Here is a 7283-nt window from a genome sequence, read left to right on the forward strand (position 1 = left end):
AGATGCTCGTTGCCAAGGGGGAGGGCAAATGTCTGTTGCCAAGGTGAAGGGCAGATGCTCTTTGCCGAGGGGAGTACAAATGCATGTCAGCTGGAGCCGGGCAGAGGAAATCGCGCTGCTCTGCAGCGTGCTGATGGTGCCGCTATAGCAATCAGACATCAGAGCAGGTCCGCCTGCGGCTATTTCAAATATCGCGCCTGCCCTGCTCGCGGTCCAGCTGTCAATCAGGAGCCACCGCACCCGATTGGCTGGCTGACCGTGAGCAGGGCAGGCACGGTATTTCTAAAAGCAGCAGGCGGACCTGCTCCTGCTCGTCCTCCTCGCAGTGAGTCACAGCGCTGCCACTCTCTAGTTGGCTTTCCCCGGCAGCACATGATCTCCCGCAGCCAGTTCCTGGACATTGTATAGTCCGGGAACGCCACCCGTCTGGACTCCGGACACCCGGTCTAATTACCGGATTGTCCGGAGTAATCCCGGATGGGTGGTAACCCTAGAGCAGCATGGAAGGGAGCCTTGCCCCCTGTCCCAACCCCCCCCCCCCCTTATCTCTTTTCCAGCGTAAACATTCCTAATTTGGCTAATCTGTCCTCATAGCTTAATGACTCTTTCATTAGCTTGGTTGCCCTTCTCTGGACTTTTCTCAGTTCTATAATGTCCTTATTGTAGTGAGGAGCCCAGAATTGTAATCCGTATTCTAGATGAGGTCTAACCGGTGCCTTGTACAGTGGTAGAATTATTTTAGTGTCCCTAGCTTCCATGCCCCATTTATACAGGCTAGTACCTTTTATGCCTTATTGGCTGCTACATGATACTGAGCACTGCACCCCATTTTTTTCGTGAATTTAGACTGCTAGGTCCTTCTCCAAATCTGATTGACCCACACTACATCACTACGCTACATTCCCCTACATGCTGCACTACATCATGCTGCTACATCCCTCTACACACTGCGCTACATCACTATGCTACATCCGCCTACATGCCACACTGTATACATCACTAGACTAAATCCCTGTGCACGCTGTACTACATCACTACGCCACATCCCCCTACACGACGCACTACATCACTATTCTACATCCCCCTACATGCCATACTACATCACTACGCTACATTCCCCTACATGCCGCACTACACACGCTGCTACATCCCCCTACACACTGCGCTACATCACTATGCTACATCCGCCTACATGCCGCACTGTATACATCACTAGGCTAAATCCCCATGCATGCTGTACTACATCACTACGCCACATCCCCCTACACGACGCACTACATCACTGTTCTACATCCCCCTACATGCCATACTACATCACTACGCTACATCCCCCTACACACTGCACTACATCACTTCGGGACATTCTCCTACATGATGCACTACATCACTACGGTTTATCCCCCTACACCCTGCACTACATCACTATTCTACATCCCCCTACATGCCATACTACATCACTACGCTACATCCCCCTACACACTGCACTACATCACTACGGGACATTCTCCTACATGATGCACTACATCACTACGGTATATCCCCCTACACCCTGCACTACATCACTATTTTACATTCCCCTACATGCCATACTGCATCACTATGCTACATCCCCCTACACACTGCACTACATCACTACGGGACATTCCCCTACATGACACACTACAGATGGAGCTGCTCTCATTCTTGTAGGGGCTGGCGGTAGATTCGCCAGCCGCCGGAAGTGGATGCGAGCCCACGAGACGCGCGTGCGTCCCCTTACCACGGAGCTCCCCACCGATTTGCCGCTGGACCCTGCTGCCCCCAATCCCACCTATTCCCACCTATTCTATTGCTGTGAGAGCACTGGTTAATGGGGAAGGGGGAATGGAGAGAGCTGCAGTGATTAAGAAGGCTGCTCTCCTCAGCATAATACTAGCAATACCCGTTCATTGCCTTTTGGGCATATGGCAATCCGAGCGGCAGTGCCAGATTAAGCTTTCGGGGTGCGCGGGGCACTTTAGATAGGGGGCTCCCTTACACTTGTCATTACTGGCCGCACACTGCATGGGATAATATTACGCTGTCAAAACACAGAGTAAAGGCAGTATAAACTTGTCAATGGGTAACTGCAGGGGTGCCAAGGCACCCCATGCTCAGAACCATTAAAAGTTGTCGCATTGGCAGATAGGTGAATCTGCAGCACTGCACCACTCCCAAGCACAAAACCTTTAGTTAAAAAAAAACTGTTTTTTTAAGAATACATGTCAACCACAGGGGGCCCCTAGCTAGAGGGGGGCCCAGGGGTACTGACCCCTTTTGCCCCTGCTTTAATCCGGCCCTGTCGAGCAGCAGGAGTGGGGGAGTTGTGCACGACAGAGGCAGGGGTGACCTGTGAGGGCTGGGGATGGGCCTTACCTGAACTCTGGCCAGTCTCTTCAATACATCTCTGTCCGGCTCCAGGAGTCACCTCTCCTACCTGTGAGCAGTGGGGTAGCTGAGGCAGTGCAGTGGCTGCGAGAGTCATCTCTACTGGCTGGCTGCTATGTTGTACTGCTGTCAGCTGAGTAGCGCAGTGTTTATATATATAAATGTATATATATATATATATATATGTATATACATACACATACACACTGCAAGTGTACCCAATTATTTGGGTGCATCTGCTGAGCTATAGGGAATAATGTCAGTCCAGCGCCATTATGCAGTTATAGCATTTGACTGTTCCTCCATTATTATTTCCATGAGCAATATTTATTTATGTATTTATTTACAGTTTCTTACATAGCGCAGCATATTCTGTTGCTCTGTACAATTGCAGACTTCAGTGATTAAACAAATTGGATAGAAACAAACCGACAGAGGTAGGAGGGCCCTGCTCGCAATATTTTGGCGGAATGTTATAATTTATAAAATTATTATAATTAACCATGTAAGAAAAGAAACAGGTTTTAATTAATTGTGAATAATGAAGGGGTGTTTTTCCAGATTGTTAGCGAATATAACTCTCACATATATCTCTCACAAACCCTACTTTACACTATTATTTATCAGGAGATTACCAACCATACATCATAATATTACTGACTTGCAATAATCCTTTACATCGTCTCCCTACCAATCCTTGGTCACATATTAGTCAGAAGCATTGATTCATTCTCATTATTTCCCCAGAAACCCCTCACATTTGTGTTATCACCTCACGTTTCAGGTTCTGAGCCTGCAGAACTCACACCTTACCCTAGGGTTGCCTACCCTCCCGGAATGGCTGGGAGGGTCCCAGAAATCGATTCCCCCTCCCGGCCCCCCAGAAAGAGGGGCAACCCTCCCTCAAAACCGCCTGGCTCCCGCGACCCCTCTGCTGGCACCCGCGACCCCGCCTCGGTGTGTGGGGGAGGGGGGGGAGGGTCTGTGGGTCAAATGACGCGAATAGTGCCGTTTTAGCCCCGCCCAATGCAGTGCGATGCCATAAAAAACGGCATTGCACATCGTGGGTGAGGCTAAAATGGTGCTATCGATCTGGCCACACCCCCAACAAGTAGCCGTCAATGTGGCTCCGCCCCCTCCTCACCCCAGGGCAGCCAGAAAGTCGGTAAGTGTGCCTTATCCTGTACTTAATCTAAGTTGTCCTCTCATCTCTCCCTACCATTGTATTACTGTTTATAACCCATCCTGCTTTTATTTACCTCACTAGGCCTCACTTCTGCCTCTTTACCTTCAGATCATTTATTAATCAAAAATAAAGACAACAACAAGCAAATATATTTAAAAAATAAAATTAAAGCTTTTATTTTAAGCAAAATTGTATTCATTAAAAATTTTTTACTCTGCATTTTAAAATAGTGATTTCTGGGCTGAGATTGGTTTATAATTATTATTTACTTGTCCTATAAGAGGGGCAAGATGGTAGAAGCCTCATGACTCACTAAGAGTCATCCTTCAGCACTCAGGAGAAGAAAAACCCCCTGTGGAGGAAACCTCTGGGGACCCATGGCTGAAGGGCTGCCCGTCCCTCTGGGCATTAAGAGGCTATGCAGAGTTTGGTCTAAACCACCTACCTAAGAGAGAAATGACAAAAGGAGAGAAAAGACAAAAAGAGATAAAAGAAAAAAAGGAGAGAAAAGACAAAAAGAGATAAAAGAAAAAAAGGAGAGAAAAGACAAAAAGAGATAAAAAACAAAAAGAGATAAAAGACAAAAAGAGAGAAAAGACAAAAAGAGAGAAAAGACAAAAAAGAGAAAAGACAAAACAGAGAAAAGACAAAAGAGAGAAAAGACAAAAGGAGAGAAAAGACAAAAGGAGAGAAAAGACAAAAGGAGAGAAAAGACAAAAGGAGATAAAAGACAAAAGGAGAGAAAAGACAAAAGGAGAGAAAAGACAAAAGGAGAGAAAAGACAAAAGGAGAGAAAAGACAAAAAGAGAGAAAGGAGAGAAAAGACAAAAGGAGACAAAGACAAAAGGAGAGAAAAGACAAAAGGAGAGAAAAGACAAAAAGAGAGAAAGACAAAAGGAGAGAAAAGACAAAAGGAGAGAAAAGACAAAAGGAGAGAAAATACAAAAGGAGAGAAAGGAAAAAAGAAAGAAAAAACAGACTTGAGGACTCCTGCTGGTGAGCTGCGTCTTGCTAGGTCTCTTGTTCTAAATGAGTGAGACAGCAAGAGGCCAGCCTCGATATAGGCAGTACCAATTGTGACATCACAGCACCATTATGACATCACAGCATGATCTTGCAACTCCCACCAGACATGTCTTTCACATGACTGAATTATGTGACTTCAATCTTTAATTAAAACTATTACATTCACATCAGAATGTTATTATTGTAATGTCAGGATTTCCCCTTTAATCCATGTGAGCCCAGTTGTCACTGTGGTTATGTTGATTTTAGTTACATTGGGGCAGATGTATTAAGCCTGGTGAAGAGATAAACTGGAGATAAAATGGAGATAAAGTGGAAGGAGATAAGGCACCAGCCAATCAACTCCCAACTGTCATATTTCAAACACAGCTGACTGGCTGGTGCGTTATCTCCTTCCACTTTATCTCCAGTTTATCTCTTCGCCAGGCTTAATACATCTGCCCCATTGTATCAGTGATCCCCTCAGTTAAGAATAAAACATTCCCCTCCATCAGAGGTATTAGGGCCCACTTGAACAGCTCTCATATAGCTGCCGGCTCCAAGGTCTAGTTTAATGTACTCTGCAATGGAGCCGGAGGGCTAACAGGATGACTTACAGTCAGCAGAATTTACGCCTCCCCCTCCTCCTGAATCCGCCACTTTTTGGGCTCATGTAGAGTATTACACATTTGGGCCCGACTCCTAAGCAGCAATAGTAACATGCATGAAAAAGTGTATTTATATTTATTTATTAACAGTTTCTTATATAGCGCACACATATTCCGCAGCGCTTTACAGAGAATATTTGAACATTCGCATCAGTTCCTGCCCCAGTGGAGCTTACAATCTATATTCCCTGCCACATGTACATGCACACACAGACATTGTAGGGTTAATTTTGTTGGGAGCCATTTAGCCTACCAGTATATTTTTGGCTTGTGAGAGGAAACCGGAGTACCCTGAGGAAACCCACGCAAGTATAGGGAGAATATACAAACTCCACACAGTTAGAGCCATGGTGGGGATAGAACTTATGACCTCAGCGTTGTGAGGCAGTAATACTAACCATTACACCATCCGTGCTGCCCCGTATTTATAACACATGGTGGGGATAGAACTCATGACCTCAGTGCTGTGAGGCAGTAATGTAACCATTACACCGTCCGTACTGCCCCGTATATATAACACTTGGTGGTAATAGAACCCATGACCTCAGTGCTGTGAGGCAGTAATGCTAACCATTACACTGTCCGTACTGCCCCGTATATATAACACATGGTAGGGATAGAACCCATGACCTCAGCGCTGTGAGGCTGTAATGCTAACCATTACACTGTCCGTACTGCCCCGTATATATAACACATGGTAGGGATAGAACCCATGACCTCAGCGCTGTGAGGCTGTAATGCTAACCATTACACCATCCGTACTGCCCTGTATATATATATATACAACACATGGTGGGAATAGAACCCTTGACCTCAGCGCTGTGAGGCAGTAATACTAACCATTACACCAACCGTACTGCCCCGTATATATAACACATGGTGGGGATAGAACCCATGACCTCAGCGTTGTGAGGCAGTAATGCTAACCATTACACCGTCCATGCTGCCCTGTATATATAACACATGGTGGGGATAGAACCCATGACCTCAGCACTGTGAGGCAGTAATGCTAACCATTACAACGTCCGTACTGCCCCGTATATAAAACACATGGTGGGAATAGAACCCATGACCTCAGCGCTGTGAGGCAGTAATGCTAACCATTACACCATCCAAACTGCCCCGTATATATAACACATGGTGGGGGATAGAACCCATGACCTCAGCGCTGTGAGGCAGTAATGCTAACCATTACACCATCCGTACTGCCCTGTATATATAACACATGGTGGGGATAGAACCCATGACCTCAGTGCTGTGAGGCAGTAATGCTAACCATTACACCATCCGTACTGCCCTGTACATATAACACATGGTGGGGATAGAACCCATGACCTCAGTGCTGTGAGGCTGTAGTGCTATAACCATTACACCGTCCGTACTACCCTGTATATATAACACATGGTGGGGATAGAACCCATGACCTCAGTGCTGTGAGGCAGTAATGCTAACCATTACACCGTCCGTGCTGCCCCGTATATATAACACATGGTGGGGATAGAACCCATGACCTCAGCGCTGTGAGGCAGTAATGCTAACCATTACACCATCCAAACTGCCCCGTATATATAACACATGGTGGGGGATAGAACCCATGACCTCAGCGCTGTGAGGCAGTAATGCTAACCATTACACCATCCGTACTGCCCTGTATATATAACACATGGTGGGGATAGAACCCATGACCTCAGTGCTGTGAGGCAGTAATGCTAACCATTACACCATCCGTACTGCCCTGTATATATAACACATGGTGGGGATAGAATCCATGACCACATTGCTGTGAGGCAGTAATGTAACCATTACACCATCTGTACTGCCCCGTATATATAACACATGGTGGGGATAGAACCCATGACCTCAGTGCTGTGAGGCAGTAATGTAACCATTACACCATCCGTACGGCCCCGTATATATAACACATGGTGGGGATAGAACCCATGACCTCAGCGCTGTGAGGCAGTAATGCTAACCATTACACCATCCGTACTGCCCTGTATATATAACACATGGTGGGG

The sequence above is a fragment of the Crinia signifera genome, chromosome 11 (assembly GCF_055691185.1).
Source record: "Crinia signifera chromosome 11, ASM5569118v1, whole genome shotgun sequence".
In the NCBI taxonomy this organism is placed as follows: domain Eukaryota; kingdom Metazoa; phylum Chordata; class Amphibia; order Anura; family Myobatrachidae; genus Crinia; species Crinia signifera.